Source organism: Salvelinus namaycush, chromosome 34 (genome assembly GCF_016432855.1).
Source record: "Salvelinus namaycush isolate Seneca chromosome 34, SaNama_1.0, whole genome shotgun sequence".
NCBI classification, from domain to species: domain Eukaryota; kingdom Metazoa; phylum Chordata; class Actinopteri; order Salmoniformes; family Salmonidae; genus Salvelinus; species Salvelinus namaycush.
The window spans coordinates 16,499,267-16,521,291 of NC_052340.1; the positions used below are offsets into that span (position 1 = coordinate 16,499,267).

Below are 22,025 nucleotides of genomic sequence, written 5' to 3' on the forward strand. Positions count from 1 at the left end.
GAAGTTTACATACACCTTAGCCAAATACATTTAAACTCAGTTATTCACAATTCCTGACATTTAATCCTAGTAAACATTCCCTGTCTTAGGTCAGTTAGGATCACCACTTTATTTTAAGAATTTGAAATGTCAGAATAATAGTAGAGATAATGATTTATTTCAGCTTTCATTTCTTTCATCACATTCTCAGTGGGTCAGAAGTTTACGTAGACTCAATTAGTATTTGGTAGCATTGCCTTTAACTTGGGTCAAACGTTTCAGGTAGCCTTCCACAAACTTCCCACAATAAGTTGGGTGAATTTTGGCCCATTCCTCCTGACAGAGCTGGTGTAACTGAGTCAGGTTTGTAGGCCTCCTTGCTCACACATGCTTTTTCAGTTCTGCCCACAAATTTCCAATAGGATTGAGGTCAGGGCTTTGTGATGGCCACTCCAATACCTTGACTTTGTTGTCCTTAAGCCATTTTGCCACAACTTTGGAAGTATGCTTGGGGTCTGTGACCAAGCTGTAACTTCCTGCCTGATGTCTTGAGATGTTGCTTCAATATATCCACATAATTGTCCTTCCTCATGCCATCCATTTTGTGAAGTGCACCAGTCCCCCCACAACATGATGCTGCCACCCCCGTGCTTCATGGTTGGGATGGTGTTCTTCGGCTTGCAAGACCCCTTTTTCCTCCAAACATAAATGGTCATTATTGCCAAAGTTCTATTTTTGTTTCATCAAACCAGAGGACATTGCTCCAAAAAGTACAATCTTTGTCCCCATGTGCAGTTGCAAACCGTAGTCTGGCTTTTTTATGGCGGTTTTAGAGATGTGGCTTCTTCCTTGCCGAGCAGCCTTTCAGGTTATGTAGATATAGGACTCGTTTTACTGTGGATATAGATACTTTTGTACCCGTTTCCTCCAGCATCTTCACAAGGTCCTTTGCTGTTGTTCTAGGATTGATTTGCACTTTTCGCACCAAAGTACATTCATCTCTTGGAGACAGAACATGTCTCCTTCCTGAGCGGTATGACGGCTGCGTGGTCCAATGGTGTTAATATTTGTGTACTATTGTTTGTACAGATGAACGTGGTACCTTCAGGCGTTTGGAAATTGCTCCCAAGGATGAACCAGACTTGGAGGTCTATACATTTTCCCCCCATGACGTCAAGCAAAGAGGCACTGAGTTTGGCCTTGAAATACAGGTGCACCTCCAATTGACTCAAAGGATGTCAATTAGCCTATCAGAAGCTTTTTTAGCCATGACATCATTTGTTATTTTCCAAGCTGTTTAGAGGCACAGTAAACTTCACCCACTGGAATTGTGAATTATAAGTGAAATAATCTAAACAATTGTTGGAAAAATGACTTGTCATGCACAAAGTAGATGTCCTAACCGACTTGCCAAAACATTTGTGGAGTGGTTGAAAAACAAGTTAATGACTTCAACTGTATCTTGTGAGCAAGTTGCTCAGAATGTTTTTTGCATAAGCAGTGCTTGCTAGTATTGTCAATGAGGCATGAAATCCATATCAATTACCACTCAGCTCCTCACTGATGAACATAGCCAGTCTTCAGGGTTTTTATCTAAATGATGGAAGACCAAAAGCTCATTGTGATAGTACTTCCCCACAAGTTTCAGTGCAACATGTCCAATTTAGGGTTATAGTATTCAAAGATCGGTGATAAAATATTTATTAACTTCATCAGTAAAAAAGACAGTGTGATGGCATTAGAATAGGTTAAAGCCATGGTTTTATATACATGGTGTGAAAGAGACCTACATTTAATATTTCTGTCTTACTAGGAGTGGCTAAGGGGGGAAAACAGAGTCACTGCTGTTCTAAGAATGGCTTTAGGATTGATTCCACTTGGTGGTGTTGTGGGTTTTGTTGATGCCGATCAGACGGTCAGCAATCTCAAACATGTTGTTCCTCAGGGAGATGATGAACTGAGCATTCTTGGTTTGCTCCTGTAGGGAAATAAATTAATATTCAATCAATGGGAAGTCAAAGGCTGTAAATCTCAAGTATCACATTTTTTACATGCTTATGTGAGTCAAGCTCTTTTAAACAGTGGCCTGGGAAGAATTAACCACCAACCGCCGTGACAGGAGTAAACAATGGACCAACATACTGCCAACAGAGGGCTTTGCAAAACGGGTGATTTCTCACAATAGGCTGTACACCTTACCATAGCGCCTTCAATAAGCTCCCATTATACAATACTAACGATTAACACAGATGAGCTGACCCCATGTCCCTCACTGAGTCAAGCACAGCAGCATAGAATTAGGAGTATAATGGCAAATACTATTCAAAGCTGTTTCACGTGGAATAGAGTTCCCATGAACTGCTGTGTGTGCATGTGAAACTCACATAAATGTAACAGGCCACGATGGAGACATTCTTGAAGTCCAGGGCTGCATTAATCTCATCCATGAAGTAGAGGGGTGTGGGCTTGAAGTGGTGCAGAGCAAACACCAGGGCCAGAGAGCTCAGGGTCTTCTCTCCTCCAGACAGGTTGAAAATCTTCTTCCAGCTCTTCTTAGGGGGATGCACACTGTGGCCATGGACAGAGAGAAGAGGATGAGCCAGAGTCATTCATAGATTTAACGAATAGAGCAATAAAACAATTAAATTAGAAGGGGATACTGGGTTGGGGCTAGGTACGTTTTGGTGATAAAATTCACACGATTGAAAGACCTATCCAGAGCTGTCTTCACAAATCATAGATATAAAAATGTCAAACAGCCGGTTGGGCCAAAGTGTCTGCTGACCTGAACATGATGCCCTCAGAGAAGGGGTCCAGGCTGTTGACTAGCTCCAGCTCAGCGTTACCCCCTAGTGTCAGCATCTGGTAGTTCTCCTTCAGCTTGTTGGTGATGTTGAAGCCAGCCATGAACTCGTTGAGCCTCTGCTTGCGCAGGTCCTCACATCCACGCTTGAAGTTGTCTCTCTCTGATCTCAGCCACACAGTTCCTCCTATAGAGAGACATGACCCACAATGACTACCTTCTCTTAGAGGGAAATAAACTTGAGAGAGCGCAGACAAGAGTAAAAACAGGGTGTCAAGGTGCTTGATTAGACCTAGAGAGAGCTTGGTGTGTACTTTCTTGTACTCTGCAATGGCTCCCAGGTTGGGCTTCATCTGGGCACAGCGGGCCTCCGTCAGGGAGATCTGGTTGGTGATGACGTCAGGCCCCTTGATGGCCGCCAGGTCAGCGCCTCCGCTGGTTTGTCCTCAATGGCGTGAAGGGAGAGCTTAGAGGCCTGAGGAGGACGGGACTCAGATGGTCAGTCCTAGCTGACTTTGCTGGAAAATGTTCTTACTATGACAGCTAGGTGGGACAACCACATATCAATGTTAAGATGAATGGAACTACTAAGTCGCTCTGGATAAGAGTATCTGCTCAATGACTAAAATGTAAATAGCAGAGAAGAGGAAAAATATTTAAGTCAGATGATGATACTGTTCCACAGGTAATGCATAGAACACTGATGCACTGTAACTAGCTGAATGTTTGGTTGACCTCTAAGACACACCAAACCAACAGGGTAACAACAAAGCATGCATGAATCTCACATGCACACAACACCCACCTCTGCCAGTGTTCGATCTTGTTGGTGTGTTCGGTGATGGAGGTGTCCATCTGCTCCTCCCGAAGTCGGACGCTGAGGGACTCTTCCTGTAGAGCGTGCTCCTGCAGGGCGTTGATCTCCCTCACCACCCCCTGGTGCCGCTCCTGCACCTCCGGCAGTGCCGCAGCCTCCTGGCAGTCCTTCATGATCTCCCCATTCTCCTCCAGCCTCTTAAGATGATCTGCCGGCTCTTCAGTCTCCTCCAGCTCTCCCTCCAGGCGACTCACACTGTCTTCACACTTCTTCAGGTTACTGTGGAGGAGAGCAGCAGCCATCAGCTGGGGCTTATCTGAGCTTTTCCCTAATAGCTTCACAACCAGAAGCCTTTGCCAGATGGGCGCTGTGTGTGTGTGTGCGTGTGAGAGAGCACGTGTATAAACACTTAACGCACTGCGTTCTTGATGGCTACCTGGGCCTTGGTGATGGCTGAGGAGCAGTCATCCAGCTCCTTGTTGACCTCGTCCAGTTTGTCCTGCTGGGCCTTCAACTTGTGGCTGTTGATGTCCACAATGAGGGTGTGGAGCCTCTTCACCACCTTCCCTGCCTTACCGGAAGCTGCCTCAAAGTCTGAGAGCGCGAGAAAAGAGAGGAAGTTATATATATGAGAAAGGAGCAGGGTTAAGCGTGTATTTGGGGTGTGCCAAATACTCGGACAAAACCACTATCGTAACGGATCTAGAGATCTTACCATCACTTAGTATGGAGAAGGGTGCAACTGCAGCCTGAAATTCAGTGCGTTCCGCCTCCACCTTTCCCCCCTAGCTAGCACACAGTGTCACCCCAGCTGGCTGTGTCCTGGAGAAGCTAGCGGTAGGCTGTGTCCTGGAGAAGCTAGCGGTAGGCTGTGTCCTGGAGAAGCTAGCGGTAGGCTGTGTCCTGGAGAAGCTAGCGGTAGGCTGTGTCCTGGAGAAGCTAGCGGTAGGCTGTGTCCTGGAGAAGCTAGCGGTAGGCTGTGTCCTGGAGAAGCTAGCGGTAGGCTGTGTCCTGGAGAAGCTAGCGGTAGGCTGTGTCCTGGAGAAGCTAGCGGTAGGCTGTGTCCTGGAGAAGCTAGCGGTAGGCTGTGTCCTGGAGAAGCTAGCGGTAGGCTGTGTCCTGGAGAAGCTAGCGGTAGGCTGTGTCCTGGAGAAGCTAGCGGTAGGCTGTGTCCTGGAGAAGCTAGCGGTAGGCTGTGTCCTGGAGAAGCTAGCGGTAGGCTGTGTCCTGGAGAAGCTAGCGGTAGGCTGTGTCCTGGAGAAGCTAGCGGTAGGCTGTGTCCTTCGCCCCCGTCTGTCGGCATGGTTTTCTCTGGTACACAGCAGGTGTCGCTCCCGCCTGCGGTGCTAGCTGGAGGCGGGGGCGACCGGTAGGCAGTGTCCTTTGCAGACGCAGGAATGTCCACATGCAGGAACACCCGAAATTGCAGGCTGCAGTTGCACATTATTGAAAGTGTGAAGCGCTGGGCGCTCTAAATAACTAAATTGGCGGGGTGTAGGTTGAGCCGTAAGTGTCAGGAGAGAAGTTTTGCTCTTCTCGTAAGTGAAACAATATATGGGGCAAGCAATTTACCTAAATTTGTGTCTGGAATAAACACAGGCAGCAGTAGCCAGCCATGCATTATTTATTTTTCATTTAATAGGACTTAAGTAAATCAATCATGTGCATTTTCAGCTGTTGGGCTCATTTCTTTGATTTGAACAATATGTGAGTGAGTGAGCATAGCGATGCGCTCTGTGATAGCACACTTGAGGTATAGGCTTTACTGGCATTTAAAGCGATTACGAGTATCAAGTGTGACAAAACGGATACAATTACAAGTAGGACGAGATCGGCACACCCCTAGTTGTATGTACCATTTGTCGCCGCAGCAAGCCTTGAGGTAGAATGCCTAGTGGAGTCAAACTGGGGTTCACGGTAGCAAAGCTCAAATTGAGCCAGATCATTGTCCTGAAGACTAGAACTGACAGTGTAGCCTGCAATTTCTAAGTGACTTCACGTTACATTTGGGGTTCAAAGTTCTCACCTTTCTGGAAGTCCTTCAGGGTCTTCTCCAACTTTCTGTTTGTTCTTGTCGGGGGTAGCAGCCAGGACATTGGCCTCTAGCTCTTTAATTTGAGGCTTCAGGTGAGCCTCCTGCTCTGCCAAGCTCTGAGAAGAAACACACAGTCAAGCACAACCTCACTCGCAATCACCAGCCTCAAGTGTTGTAGTACTCTAGTCCTAATTTTCATTACGCGTGGCTCGACCATTGGTGACTTGTACTCGATAAGCTATATGATAAGCAGAATATTAGCAGCGAGGGTTTGGTTTTCTAGCAGTGGGAAGGACGCACGACACGGGCACACAACCTACATCAGCTGGTGAACTGCGGTGGAGCAAACAAGGAGTGTGGGCGACAGGTCGGCTCCACCTCCAATCTTAGGCTACACATTGCGCAAGTGACTCTTGCTTCCCCGTAATCACCAGTCACCATTTAGCTTTGCCTGTTTAACAAACTGCTTTACAAAAATGAAAACAGTAGTATTGAGTTTAAAAGTTAACAGTCTTTCCCCCCTCCATCCCAAGGCCAGGTTCTGACAAGTCTCCCTTTACTTTTCACTCTGCAATTTAAAAAAACAAAACACGTCAATTACAAAAAAGCGTACCTGAGAGCCTGTTACAATGATTGCAAATAATAATCTGGTCGATCTGACAGGAGCAATAGCCAATTCAGTCTAGAGACCATTTATCCCATCAAATCATTACTGATGACAAAACTATTGAACATTAGGCCTATATTAAAATAAAATGTGTGCGCCTGTGTATGAAGAACTTGTGCTTCATAGGCTATTGCATATTGCAGGTAATTATGACTGTTGGGCAATAGTTGTTGCTGTGTAGATGGTACACATAATACAAACCAAATCAAGAGGGGCGAATCTAGAAAGACGAACATCGAGACAGCAAGCCGGCATTACGAGCAAGCCAAAAAAAAACATACATTCAGCTTTACCTAAACAAGTCTGATGAACAAGAATTACACCAACATCAAATACATTTCATATCTGTATACTGTGTTACCTGCATGCTATTGGTGTGTTCTTCATGTCTCTGAGCTGCTGTCAGAGTCTCTGGACTTTCTCCTCCAGCTGCAGCTTCCTCTCCTGGCAGCCCTGCAGCTACACCACCTTCTCAATCAGCTTGCTCTCCATACAGTCCAGCTGAAACACAAAAATAAGACAGTAGGTCATTAACCACAGCAGAGCTTAAAGTGAGCCATAACAGTGATTGGAGGCCAGAGAAACCTCTAGAAGAGTGTCCAAAAGATCTCTCACCTCCTGCTGGGTGACCTCAGTGCCGATGGAGCCCATCCTGCCCCGCATCACTCTCCCTCCACCTTCAGTCATGGTACCTGAGACGGGACAGAGCATAGTGTCAGACATGTCATCCATATAGACCATCTATAGAGACACTGAGAAGAGATGAGCTCCCGCTCGGTCTACCCACCAGCCATCTCTATGATCTGTCCCTGCATGGTGACCACTCTCCAGTGTTTGTCCTTCTGGAAGGCGAGTAGTGTTGCCTACTCCAGGTACTTGGCCACCAGGGTGTCCCTCAGGGCAAAGTAGAAGGCTGGCTTCATAGTCTCATCCTGCACCCGCACCATGTCAAACAGGCAAGGGATGTTCTCTGGGATGGAGATGGGCCCCATCTTATTCTCCCACACCATCTGAGACAGGAAAAGAGTGGATGTCAGAGTGTTAGAGGTTAAAGGCTTTGTACAAGTTGTCTATGCAGCAAACCCATAAGAGAGAAAGGCTAGTAAAGTGAGACTGGGGTATACTGTAACAAAGTTGAAATTGAACCAGATCAATGTCCTGATGACTCGAACTGACAGTGTAAAACCTGCAACATAGTAATTTCTGCAAGAGAGGTCGATTTTTTAAAATGTATTTGTAATAATGACAATACTGAATGAACACTTATTTTAACTTAATAAAATCATTTTAGCCTCAAATAAATAATGCAAAAACAAAGTGTTGGAGAAGTAAAAGTGCAATATGTGCCATGTAAGAAAGCTAACGTTTAAGTTCCTTGTTCAGAACATATGAAAGCTGGTGGTTCCTTTTAACATGAGTTTTCAATATTCCCAGGTAAGAAGTTATAGGTTGTAGTTATATGAATTATAGGACTATTTCTCTCTATAACCTTTGTATTTCATATACCTTTGACTATTGGATGTTCTTATAGGCACTTTAGTATTGCCAGTGTAACAGTATAGCTTCCATCCCTCTCCTCGCCGCTACCTGGGCTTGAACCAGGAACACATCGACAACAGCCACCCTCGAAGCAGCGTTACCCATGCAGAGCAAGGGGAACAACTACTCCAAGTCTCAGAGCGAGTGACGTTTGAAACGCTATTAGCGCGCACCCCGCTAACTAGCTAGCCATTTCACATCGGTTACACCAGCCTAATCTCAGGAGTTGGCTTAAAGTTTGAAGCTGCTGGCAAAACGCACAAAAGTGCTGTTTGAATGAATGCTTACGAGCCTACTGGTGTCTACCATCGCTCAGTCAGACTGTTCTATCAAATCATAGACTTAATTATAACATAATAACACACAGAAATACGAGCCTTAGGTCATTAATATGGTCAAATCCGGAAACTATCATCTCGAAAACAAAACGTTTATTCTTTCAGTGAAATACAGAACCGTTCCGTATTTTATCTAACGGGTGGCATCCATCAGTCTAAATATTCCTGTTACATTGCACAACCTTCAATGTTATGTCATAATTACGTAAAATTCTGGCAAATTAGTTCACAATGAGCCAGGCGACCCAAACTGTTGCATATACTCTGACTCTGCGTGCAATGAACGTAAGAGAAGTGACACAATTTCACCTGGTTAATATTACCTGCTAACTTGGATTTCTTTTAGCTAAATATGCATGTTTAAAAATACAAACTTCTGTGTATTGCTTTTAAGAAAGGCATTGATGTTTATGGTTAGGTACACGTTGGAGCAACGACAGTCCTTTAACACAAATGCACACTGCATCGATTATATGCAACGCAGGACACGCTAGATAAACTATTAATATCATCAACCATGTGTAGTTAACTAGTGATTATGATTGATTGATTGTTTTTTTATAAGATGCGTTTAATGCTAGCTAGCAACTTACCTTGGCTTCTTACTGCATTCGCGTAACAGGCGGGCTCCTCGTAAGGCAGGTGGTTAGAGCGTTGGACTAGTTAACCATAAGGTTGCAAGATTGAATCCCTGAGCTGACAAGGTAAAAATAGGTCTTTCTGCCCCTGAACAAGGCAGTTAATCCACCGTTCCTAGGCCGTCATTGAAAATAAGAATGTGTTCTTAACTGACTTGCCTAGTTAAAAAAAAAATTTTTTTTTTTTTTTTAAACGCCTTCCAAAATTACCGATTTGCAAATGTTATGAAAACTTGAAATCGGCCCTAATTAAATCGGCCATTCCGATTAATCGGTCGACCTCTAGTACAAATTTGTGGGTTAACCAGCGTGGAATCATTTCCACGCAAAGTGTGAGATTTATAGGGCCTCCCGAGTGGCGCAGCATTCTAAGGTACTGCATTAACACAGCTCCGGGTCTGATCCCAGGCTGTATCACAGCTGGCCGGCCGTGACCGGGAGACCCATAAGGTGGCGCACAATTGGCTCAGCGTCGTCCGGGTTAGGGGAGGATTTGGCCGGCATGTCCTTGTTCCATCGCGCTCTAGAGACTCCTTGTGGCTGGCCTGGCACCTGCAAACTGACTTCAGTCATACGGCGTTTCCTCTGACACATTGGTGCGGCGGGCTTCCGGGTTAAGCGTGCAGTGTGTCAAGAAGCATTGCAGCTTGACAGGGTTGTGTTTTGGAGGACGCATGACCTTCGCCACTACCAAGTCCGTACGGGAGTTGTAGCGATGGGACAAGATTAACTACCAATTTAGTACCACGAAATTGGGGAGAAAAAGTCAAACAAAAATAATCCAAATGTAATTGTGAGATTTAGCAATATGAACATTTGTGGTGGAATAAGGGAATGGGGAAAATGTGAGCAATAATTAAATGTTTAAATGTCATTGTATTTCCATTGTGAATTCATGCAACATATCTTGACAGGGTAGCTATATCATAAAATGACCACATCAGTGCATTTGTTATGATGATAATCCATATAAAGTACAGTAACTTTTTTAATTAGAGGCAGGTGTGAAACCATTGTTGAAATACTATAAGACAATGGGAAATCGAATGAGAGATAGCTGATGTTGCTCTGCTGGAAAATTAGGCACACACCACATTCCTCAAGAGAGCACGTTAAGAGACAGGTGGGACTTCTACAGATTGGGTCATCAGATGTCGTTTCCCAAAAACAATTTACAGGATTTTTGCAAGGACCTGCTTTAAAAAGACCAACGCATGCCATTCCGGTGCACATCTAAGTACTATCTACCCTTAGGGTTTTAGCAACAGGCACTTTCAACGGGATCTTGCCAAATTGGCATCTCACAGCCCTTGATAAGCCAATGTTTAACACATACAGTTTCCATACACCATCGCACAAGAGGTTGAAGTCAAGAGGGGTTTCTTTGCCATGATGCCACCAATAGGTTCCCAAATACGAACGGTGCAATAGACGGCGACCACCGCCATTAAATAACTACCCCAAAATGATTTGAACTATGAACAGACAGTTTTCACTCTTAATGTGCAGGAGTGAGACGCAAGAGACACTGCTGAATGTGTTGGCTATTAGCCAGGTGGAACGCACAAAATCGTTCATTCTGCAGAACAGCAATGCTGGCCTAAAAACCTACAGGAGGGAGCTGTTGAGGATGGATGGTTAGCTAACTGGTGAGTGTTGCCTATATTTGCCATCGGTCCTCTCTTTGTAGCCATGTTTTTATTTTACACTGGTCAAGCCACAACTGAACGAGCCAAATAAAACCTTTTGGTTATGCCCAATCTCTGACACTAGCACCTCCATTTCAGTCCGATTCTTTTCCTACGTTTTTTTTTGGTTGCACCGTTGTATTTTAAGGTACGGCATTGAATATTCCCCACTGGCTTTAAATGGATGATTGACCATATATGGTTAATTAGGGGCTTTTCGAAATGCAAATGGCCAAAGTCGTGCATGAGCACTGAGGCTGAGAACAATTGGTATTTATCAATGGTTCTCTCTTACCAGTGTGCGTATGAAGCGTGTAGGACTGTTTTGTAAATCACTCTTTCTATGCGTACAACCATTCTAAACTCCGTTCGTAAGTAGTATTTTTATAATATTTTCTACACAATATTGATAAGAGGCCACAGGAGTTTGAGAATTGTTCTCACCTTGGCCACTCCGATATTCTGGGCCTTGAGGAAGTTGATACATTTCTGGGCTGTCGATGCTGTCCACCAGGATGTTGTCCAGAGAGCCACAGCTGGATGAGATGGCGATGTCATACTTCTCATCGATGGCCCCAAGATCACCCTGTCGGGACAAGAACACAGTCTCACTGAGTGTGTGTGCATCTCTCAGCTGCCACATGTCATCTGTGTAGCCCACGTGTCAAACTCATTCCACAGAGGGCCAAGTGTCCGCCGGTTTTTGCTCCTCCCTTATACTTGATTGATGAATTAAGGTCACTGATTAGTAGGGAACTCCCCTCACCTGGTTCTCTATGTCAGGGGTTCCCAAACTTTTTCACTCAGGCCTCCCTTCCAGCATTGGGGAAAATCCTGCACCCACTCAGCGCGCCATGTCTATCTCTATGAGCAGAAGCACTGTTAATGTCAAACTGTTCACACCCCTCTTGTTGGCGAGGAGAACATCTTGCAGGTTCAAAGCTTATTTCATGCAATTCTACACATTTTGTCATGCGGTGCAGAGAACATTTGGCAGTTTTAAAGCAAATTTTCTTCCAATTTTCTATAAATGTTGCCATGTCTAATGTTTAGTTGTGATATTTGAGTGACAAACATTACAACTAAATCTATGGGCTAAAAAACCTAGCTAAAACACGTTAACTGACATGGGCTAGTTGATCTGGACATTTCTAACCAGTTATAAATAGCTCTAACATGACAAGAGGAAAACTGATGCCGCACCACCCAATTTCAAAATAGCACCTTGTGCATGCTACCATTACAACTTTCAATAGTAGGTTGAAAGCCGGATCCCCTCACCGACCCTTCGCACCTCCCCTAGGCGCCCCACAGTTTGGGAACCACTGGTCTAGGTCTTCATTGAAAAGCAAAAACAAAGCCAGCAGACACTAGGCCCTCCATGGAATGAGGTTGACACCCCTGGTGTAGTCTATTCATGGACATGGTCCTCACTAGTCGTCCCAGGATGCCGGGGATCTTGCCGCTCCTCTTCTGCTGCATGAGGGCGTCCAGCACCTTCCCCCTGCTGCGGTTAGAGGACAGGGAGCTCTTGGCCTCCTCCGCCTCATGTCCCCTCACCAGCTCCCTGGTCTGACCATCTGCTTGCAGCAGCAGCTCCAGCTCCGCCTCATCCTGGAGCAGACAGAGATACATGGTCAGCACACAGTCATCCAGAAACCTGAAATACTTCCATCTTACTGCCACAAGTCCCAGTCCACCCATAACCTTAAGAACAGCTCGACGCTTGAGACCCTCCCACACACACACACACTAACCTACCTTCTTGAGCTCCTGCTCACACTGGGGTATTTTGACCTGCAGCTCTTTGATGGTGTCGGAGGCGATCTGCAGGGACTGCGTGGCCATGTTCAGCTGGGTCAGAGCGGTGTTGTGGCGACTCAGGTAGATGTCCAGCTCAGACTGGGCCACGTCCTGATGGGAGCGTGTCACGTTCACAGCCTTACTCAGCTCCATCAGCTCCTTCTCCAGTCTGGGGACGGAGCCATGGGAATAACAGCCACACGATTATGTGATCAGAAAACATGGAATACCAGGGGGAAAAGGATACTGGTCAAATTCAATTAAATCAGGAATAGTGTTTCCTACTTCAAACGAATCAGCAATTCCTGATAATGAAAGACACCCACCTTCTTCTCCTGCTGCAGGCCATTGGTCTCCTCCTTCAGACTTTCCATCACGTCCTTCAGTCTCTCCTTCTCCTTCCAATTCTGTTTCTCCAACACCTCCCTGTGAGCGGACGCCTCAGAAATGATCTTCTCACTGCTGGCCGGCACGTTACGCACCTCCTCCAGCTGACAGAGGGTAAAGAAAATATGAGACTCTAGGGGAGGTACAACCTTAGAAAACCAGGAAAGACCAAAATATACTCTTTTAAAATCAACTAGCAGACAGAGTTAGCAGCACCGCCATCAGACTGGCAGGCAGTCTGTGTGAACTGCACCTCTCTCCAGTGTGCTGGGTGGTGAGAGGGAGTAGCAGAGGGAGTGGAGGAAGCCATGCTAGCAGGGTTAACTGTGGGTGAAGAGTGAATGTGGCTGCTGGTAGTGTTACACAAGGCCATACTTCACTACCACACTGCAGAACACGGCTCCCCAGAGGACTGCTCTGCTCTACCCGGCCTCCACAACCCAACACTGCCAAATCACAGCCACTGGTGCTGTATCATACAGGCTGCAGAACAGGGGCAGAGAAAGGAAGGGAGACTTGGAGCATATTGAGTGTGGAGAGAAAAAGGGAGCCCATGGAGGAGAGAAAAGAGCATGGGAGAAAGTGAGTGAGAGGCAGCAGAGCCAAGCAGTCATGCTTTGGAGGGTTTGCGTTTAAGTTTTACCCCCTAGTGGCCAACTGGAGGAGTTTCTCTTATTAAATAAATTGGGTATACCAGCCACTTTATCAACTCATTTTAGTCTCAGCAATGTAACAATATAATTTTATCAAGGGGGACCTCATGACACAGAAAAATATATATTAAAACGTGGGCTACACACCCTTTCCCACCTAGAGCCAATCCCACGCAAGTTAACGTAATAAAAATGAACACGCTTGTTTATTTGTGACATTGATGCAAGTAATTATAAAATGGGTAATTAAGCAATATGGCAATTACTAATAAGGTCATCTGTAAACCCCTGGGCAATGCCTTCTCCAGGGCCTCAGCACAACAGGCCTTGTGTTTGTATAGAGGGAAACTGTATTACGAGTGGCCGTGTTTCACTTTGGCCAGGGGACAAAATCAACAGAATAAAAGTGAAGTGTCAGGCCATTGGTGCTGGCCTGTCTTGAGAGGACAGAGCACCATTGTGTTTGTTTATGAGTATGACCTGTAAGTTATGTAGCACATTCACCACAATCACAGCCTCCTAACGTATAGATTTGGAGAGCCACCATGAGCTACCCATGTACACAGAGATTGGCCAATATAATAAATGGTCAAAGTTACAAAACCCCCCTGAAATGGAATCACTGAAGCATCGATTCTAGAGACCTGAATTATGTTCACAGGAAAAGGGACACATGCACACCTAAACACACCTTGTCCTTCTCCAGTTGTTTCTGTAGTTTCTTGGTTTTTACTCTTGGTGTGCTTCAGTTTCTCTCAGACCTCCACATCCTGCAGGTCCAGCTGGGTAAACTTCTCCTTCTGGAACTCAATGTACTTGGTCAGCTTTCCTTGTTTCCTGGGAGAAAAATCACAACATGGACATTATGAATGGCAATCAAACAAATTACTGCTAATTTTGCTTTTCTGTATCACTGGTTGCCAGCAGGTCCATGAACATTTTCCATTTCATAACATTATTGCACCGAAGACTGACATTCATTTTACATTAGGACTATATTTTGCTCATACATGTGTCCCTTTGGTGTCAATTTCCATGTAAGCAACAAAACCCATGAATAACAAATAAAAAATAGAAAGGCCTACTTCACATTTTTCAGATCTTGGTTCTTCAGCGATGTTGTTCTTCTCTGTGAGTTCCTTGGTGTCATCCTGGATCCTCTGCTTCTCCTCCTCTTTGTTTGCCACTCTCTTCTGGAAGTCATGGCTAACAAAGAAACAATCGCACTCTGGTCAACATGGATATATAAACTCTTAAAAGTGACCACCTGTGGTAATTACACCCAACTGCATCATCACTTCCTCCCAGATTCTTTCAAACCTGATTTCCTGTTAGTAAAAGACACTACATTTAGCAACACCCTGTGTGGTTGTAATACTCACACACAGTACTGGCAGAGCTGGCTCTTTTGTTTGAAAATATCATTCTCCAGAGTGAGGAACTCCACGACTGTGTTCGTCTCTCCCACCAGAGCAGTCTTCTCCTTCTCCACCATTTTGACCCTGTTTAGCTGTAACACATGGTCCACAAAATTATGAAACAGGAAGACAAAGGCTACAGCACCTCTGACTTAAACATTCATGCTGAATTGTCATAAGATCAATCCCTGAATAAAATCTTTGAATTTACTTTTGTTCCTTCTCAGGTATGCTCAGAATTTTTTTTTCGCACTGTGATTGACCATGCCGGACATTTATTGATAAACTCTGAGCTTTCCCAAAAAATAACATTTTACTCCACAAGCTAGGGTTAATTTGGCTTCAATACCAAAATTGCCATTTTTAGTCAGTCAAAAGGCATACGTGACTTAATCAAATATAGACAAATGCAGAGTAAAGGGAAACGATAGAACTCGGATAAAGGCAGAAGTGTGATAGGATGCTACACTGCACAATGCCATAAGATCAACCTATAATCTTATTTAATGAGGCTAGTCAAAACCGGTCATGACTCAAATAAAGCATTTGACCCTGTGTATGTGGTATTGCCATTTTTTTTTTTTACTGCTATATCTACTGCAGGCATTACGTTAACACAGATAAAATAACTTAACGCGTTTACAAACGCAGATCTAAAATGCTTCTTATTGTAAATTCTGCTCTGCTTCAGTCAGGCTTTGTTCCAAATCATGAATGTAAAAGGACTAATTTTGTGCTTCGGTTACACTTCTCCACTTGGATGAAATAGCTTTGCTCTCATCTTGCCCAATCAAATTCCACCACTCACAAACGTCTGCTAGCTTTGCACTTCTCATCTGATGAAAACAAAGCTAGTCTGCCTATTGCGTTGCACTAATGTATTTTGTGTAAAGAAATTATAGTTGCATGCCCCTGATCACTATTGATGCAAAAAAACACTTGACTTTCAATATAAAACAGGTGAAATGGTTTAAAATGCAGATTTGTTCTGCGTTATGAAAATGCAGATTTCTGAATACTAAATCTATTGACTACTGTAAAGCTGCATGAACCAAAAAGTGTAAATCATGTCACCCATATGAAAAATCATAGATATGTTAAAGTAATAAAAACAATCACAAGACAGACCAATTAGTTAATACATTACAGTACAGGGAGAAACTTTTTTTCTTCTAAACAGGCCTAATTAGTGATGTGATATTAGTGTAGCCTGCAAGAGATTTACTGAACCGGCTGGCTTCACCAGACATCCAGTATTTCACTTCAAATGAAACCCTACTCTGTCAACCTGGCTGGTACACTGTAACTCCAACACCATGCCCAAACAACAATGTCACTAGTACTGCAATACAAAGAAATATATTAACAAATATCAGGTAATTATCAGCCAAACTTCACCCCCTGCTCACATAATTACTAACACATTTCTAATAAAAATCTGATCTATGGCTGGTCATTAAATGCCTTCGATTACCAAAAAATATGACTTGCGCATCCCGTTCTTATTCCTTCTCTCAACCGCGCTTTAAAAATAATAATTAAATGACTGACTGCAAAGCAATTGTTTTTGGCACAACAATAAATTTAAAAAAGTAACTAACAAGCAAGGGGATTAGCCTAGATACAGCAATCTCTGAGGTGTGTGTATGGAGATAATTTGCTACCTTGTAAGAAGAGGCAGGTGTCAGGCCAGGGGCAGTCATTCTGGCCAAGACACAGCATACCTCACAGATTTCACAGTGAAACAAGCCTCCCTAACACACCCCCACAAGGGAAACCATCATCATTTCAAAAAGGAAAAATGTATATATATATATATTTTATTTTTTATAAATACAACAAATGGACCAATGTCTTGTTACTGGGGTTGTTTCTCACCTTCTCTCCCCGTTGAGGAGCTCCACACAGCGCCTCAGGGTGTGGATGGGCTGCTTCAGGCGGCAGGAGCCAATGATGTCCTCCAGGTATTCCAGCATGCCCTCATCATGCTCCGTCTGCCCCTTGGGCTTCATCATGGCTATCTACTCCACCTCACCCTGACCAATGCACAGGGAGGGAGAGACGCAAGCAAGGACACACGGTTATAGCTTCTTCTCACCATAAACTCTACAAACACACACCTTGGATACATTTTGTGTTTGAGACCACCTGATTACCATCCCAGAATTGACATTGAGTGGGTTTATACTTTTTTTCAACTTTCTAACGTCTGAAAAGCAACGAGGGGAAAAATACCTGAAATATATTTTCTTAATTCCCCCCTTCGGAAGCAAGTTAAAATGCAATTCAAACTAACCTGGGCTAAAACCAGAAAGAGAGCAACTTGTGTGAATCTCAAACAGCAATTTAATTATTGATTTTAAACAAATTGGTTGCTCTGCTCACTAAAGTATTGAGGAAACTTTGCTGATGTTATGATAACCCCTCATTAAAACACGTTAACCTCTCCTTTATGATATAACCCTAGTTTTCATGGGCAGCCAGTCAAATGGGCTATTTGCAGTACATTTGGGCATTTTAATGTAATGTACTTCTTACACAACGTCTCAGCCCACACACACACACACCTGAGCCTCAAATAATAACTTTTACTGCACCCACAACACAGAGAACATTTGCCCATATCCATGACAAAACAATGAAAGGCAAAACTATAATAATCACTTAAACATAGAACCAAACATCTCATCAATTGGAACCACTACAATAAAGGTTTTATATTTTATGAGGTCAATAAATAAATACATAAACTAAAAGGGGCATCTGGCAAATGTAACTGGTGCCTGTGTTTTAATAAAATTATGAATTTCCTTTCTATGTCATAGACATGGGGTAATAGTCCTTGACTGAACCGTCCTTGAAACATTTATTAAACACAAGCCTGAATGATGACCTATATAATTTTCAGAATGGTCAATCTTGTTTTAATCCTCTCTCTCTCTCTCTGTGTGTGTGTGTGTGTGTGAAAAGCATTTTCCTGCTCTGCCTGACCAGTGCACTAAATAGGAACCTTCCCCTGAGCCGTAGGCCTGTGACTTTGGAGAACAAACTGAAGCTTCTTGCCTCAGTCAGAACAACCCTGTCATATTTAGTGAGCTCAAAAAAAACACAAAAAAACCCTGAAAATTCCAGAAGAGAGGAGATGAAGAACATTTTACAAATCAGGACAGAACCTGCATCTTCTCCCAAAATAAATATTATAAAATGCAGCAAAACATCTAATATTCACTAAAAACTAGTCATCTCATTCATCCAAGAGTTGATAGGTACTAGAAAACCCCCAGAACTGTATTGTGCAACAAGTGGACTGGCTTGTTCTTCAAACAACCCCTGGAGGAGTCTACAAACCAAGCTGAACACCACAGGGATGTTCCAAAACTGTATTGATAAAAATATCTCAAATGTATTCATTTGGACAGTGACTGTCAAAAAGCAGCAAATATGACCCAACGCAAACAAAAATTATATGTCTTTGAACAACTACACATGTTGACATTGGCATTACATTCCATGAAAGATAATTGCAACAAAATCCAAACTGAAGACATAATCATGCACTCAAATGATAGAAATGAAGAGTGGATGCTTGATCCTGCCACACTGAAGCAGCACAGCTAATATTGGGGTCGGGGTCTGTATTCTCACGCCAATATTTACGTGCTGCTATAGCGTGGCAGGTAAAGGGGGGCCAAACTGACCTGTGTCTCCATTCACCCACTAGACAATTCCAGGAATGTTAGATTTTCCTTAAAATACTAAAGCAGCAAATGATGGTTCGCACCTTTCCAACATTGTTTCAAACCATGATGCGCTGCTATAGCAGTTCAAGACCGTTTCACACTTAACAGGTGACTCACACAGGCATAATACCGGTTTTCCTCATAGTGAAAGGGGTCAAGTCTGAGCAGCAAAGCTTTTACAGGATGGGATGTGTGACACAGGAGGGATCAAAGACAAACTGAAAAGAAAACTAAAAATGAATAACTATTTAATTACCTGTAAAATCAGAAATCTGTTGTGGTCCAGGTCAATGCCATGGCTACGCAGCAGAGTCCCCACATCTTTGAAAGTGGCCTTCTTGCCATTGATGTGGTAGGACGAGGAATTGTCTTTGCTGGCAGTTCTGGAAACATAGAACTTGCTGTTGGGGATGACTTCGTAGTCATCTCCTTCCTGACTCAGAGGGGGAGGGGCACAAGAAACACACCAGCTTAGATCCATTCTTCAGAACACACAAGACAAAAAATAAAAATGCTTAGCAATACAACCCTCCCAAATATAGGCAAGTAACCAGCTAAACACACACCTACATACGAAAGTGAAGCCTCAACCACAGAAATGTTGCTGCAAACAGATATTGGTGTGATACAAGTAATCATTTAAAATGTATTTAACTTGCACATTTATTAAAAAGTAAGATTCATATGGTTTATTAAATTCAACTAATTTTGAGACAACAGGAAATAAATGATGTTGTCAACACATTGTCAAGAAATGAAGGGGGGGGCAAAAACAGAATAGCTATAACATGTTCAACTTTTTAAATAGAGAAATATATATTGTGTGTAGGCTTAACACTGCAGTGTTAGGAGATGGTTGTATCGAATTGACAAAAAACAGCTTGGCTGCAAAGAGATTATTTTACATTAAATGTCAATTATGTCGATAATTACCGTACTACACCCCCAGTGGTTTTACAATTTTGGAAAAATATTTCTTACTCTGCATACAATTAATATATACAGTATTCTAGGTTTGCACAGAAAAGGAGAAACTGTATTGTCCACTAACATTCATTTAACCACCACTAAACTGAAGAAAAAAAACTTGAGGTCCTAATCAATATAAAATCACAAAAATAAAGGAACAATGGCAAGGTTTGTAATTTACTTGATTGTCAGTTAACTTCAAATGTCTATTCTGAGTGTTGCAGTCATTGTAAAAAATAAAAAATAAATAAAAATAAAATACTAAACCAAATGCATACAAGACAATTAAAGCTACACCCTAAAATAACACATATATAAAAAATAAAAATAATACGATTCTGCCACTTTACCCAAATCTCTTATAAAATGTTAAATTGTTTTGTTACAGCTGAGCAAGTAAGTGTGTGTTACCTTGTCAGTAATGTTCTGAAAATGCACTTCCACAGTGTAGCTCTGCACATCCTTGTGCTGGTCAGAGCTGTGAATCAGCACAGAGTTTTTTGGATCTGATTTTTTGAGCCCTATAGCCAAACACAAAGAGCATTGAATCTATCACGTTGGACTTCCCACTGCCATTTGGACCAATGATACAAGAAAAACGCTAGGGAAGGGAGAGAAAAAAAGAGAAATGAAGTGGGTGGAAAATAAAAATGTACTTACAATCTGTACTTACAATCTGTTCAAATCAAACTTAATTAAATAGAAACCGTATTCACAATACAATTTTAGACCGCTTTGAATAACTAGAAAATTCTGCTGGATTAAAATGGTGGGCCTCTAACCTCAGTGGGTGTATTTAAGATATTTTATTGCACCTGTGTCCATGATACAATAAAGAGAAAAACTAAGAAAATGTGATAGGATTTCCCACTAACTGTCCCCCTATGTTGTATCTTTTTGAGGACAAGACACAGCTAGATCACCACTAGTGTGAAAAACACACACACACACACACACACACACACACACACACACACACAAAGCCAAAATGGAGGAGTATGATATGCTGCAAACTATGGAGACAACTTTATCCGGTAAAATAATCAACAATTAAATTACAACTATCCAAATGCTGCTGTCACTGAAGATACAAATATATATAAATAAAAGTTAAGGAAATGGACAACACCCCATACTGAGGCAATGATTAAAACACAAAACCACAATTCCCAGTGTCACAAGAGCCATAACGGGGAGTTAGTATGCTTTTTCGTACCTTATGGAAAGGGCCCAGAATCTGCTCGCCAGCATAGGATTTGACGTTCTAATTAACTATATGTGTAATCATCAAGCAAGGAGCGCCTGGTTCATTGGTCATTGCTGGGGGCGGGGGTGGAGGGATGCTACCAAGAATCTCCTCCAAACTTCGATTATCAACAGCCTCGGCACCCTCCCCGGGAGCTAGGGCAAAGAGTTTAACTTTTATTCCCCAGTGCGATTCATTTCAGGTGGGGACACTGGTGTATGGGGGAGGGGTGGTGAAACAAAAAAAAACAAACAAACAAAACATAAGCATTATAGAACAAGTCACAGTGGAGGAACAAAGACTCAGAGGAAGATCGAATGTTATCCCTTTGTTAAACAAAACTAAATTATAACTAGATTAACGTAATCATAAACGAACGCTTGAAGTAACCCCTTTCACAAACGCTCACATTGCAAAGCAAATACACAATATGCACTCACCAACGACAACAATTTTCATTATATTTCGGACATCTGATTCCACGTTGTTTCCCCCACACTAAAACCTACTTTCCAATCAAAACAAATTAATAAAAATCGAGCCTTGCTGCAAATACATACCGATTATGGTACCATATCACAATGACAAAACGTTTGGTCTCAAGTCTATTGTTGTGCTCAGTAAAAAAAAAAAAATTAAATGACCCTGACAATAGTTCGCGGCCAACAAACGCTGCAACCATAATACTTTCTAAATCAAGAGTAGACAACATGTCAAATACGGTTATTGTTTTCAGACGAAGTTTTCTTGACAAACCGCTGCCCAACGTTAAATAAGTCGAAAGATAGAAAATCATAACCATCCTTCAAGAAGATCGAATCGTTTAAAACGCATTCATATCCAAACATAAATTACCTTGCTAGTTGCGCAGGCTGGAGACAAACGCGCACACGCCACCATTATAATCATCTCAAAAATCACAAGAGACATTTATTAATGCCATGCTCACGTTTGAAAAACTAGCCAGCAAGCTACGTGTTATGAATCAAGACAACAACTACCACAACTGTGCCAGTTGGACTCAACCATCACGCACTTAACGTTACATTCAACAAAACACGTTGCCATTGAGTAGACGCGCAACTTATTTAGATGCAGACACCAAAACACCCTTTGTTACTTACCATTTGTCGGCGGAGCCTCTTGGCCATTGGAGTTCGCTTCTTTATGTCCAACTCGTCTTCGGAGTCATCCCGAGGCTGCGATCCTTTCCCTCTTGGCTTGGAAGTAGTTATACTTTTCGACGTTTTGAATGTCATGATTTAGAATCTAAAATATATAATTCAAATCACATGAGTAAAAGTA

The 22,025-nt window shown here is 42.9% G+C and overlaps 1 pseudogene; it reads right to left on the reverse strand.

The window, feature by feature from the left end:
- Positions 1-1,664: 1,664 nt before the first annotated feature.
- Positions 1,665-21,985, reverse strand: LOC120028692 (annotated as a pseudogene).
- Positions 21,986-22,025: the final 40 nt, after the last annotated feature.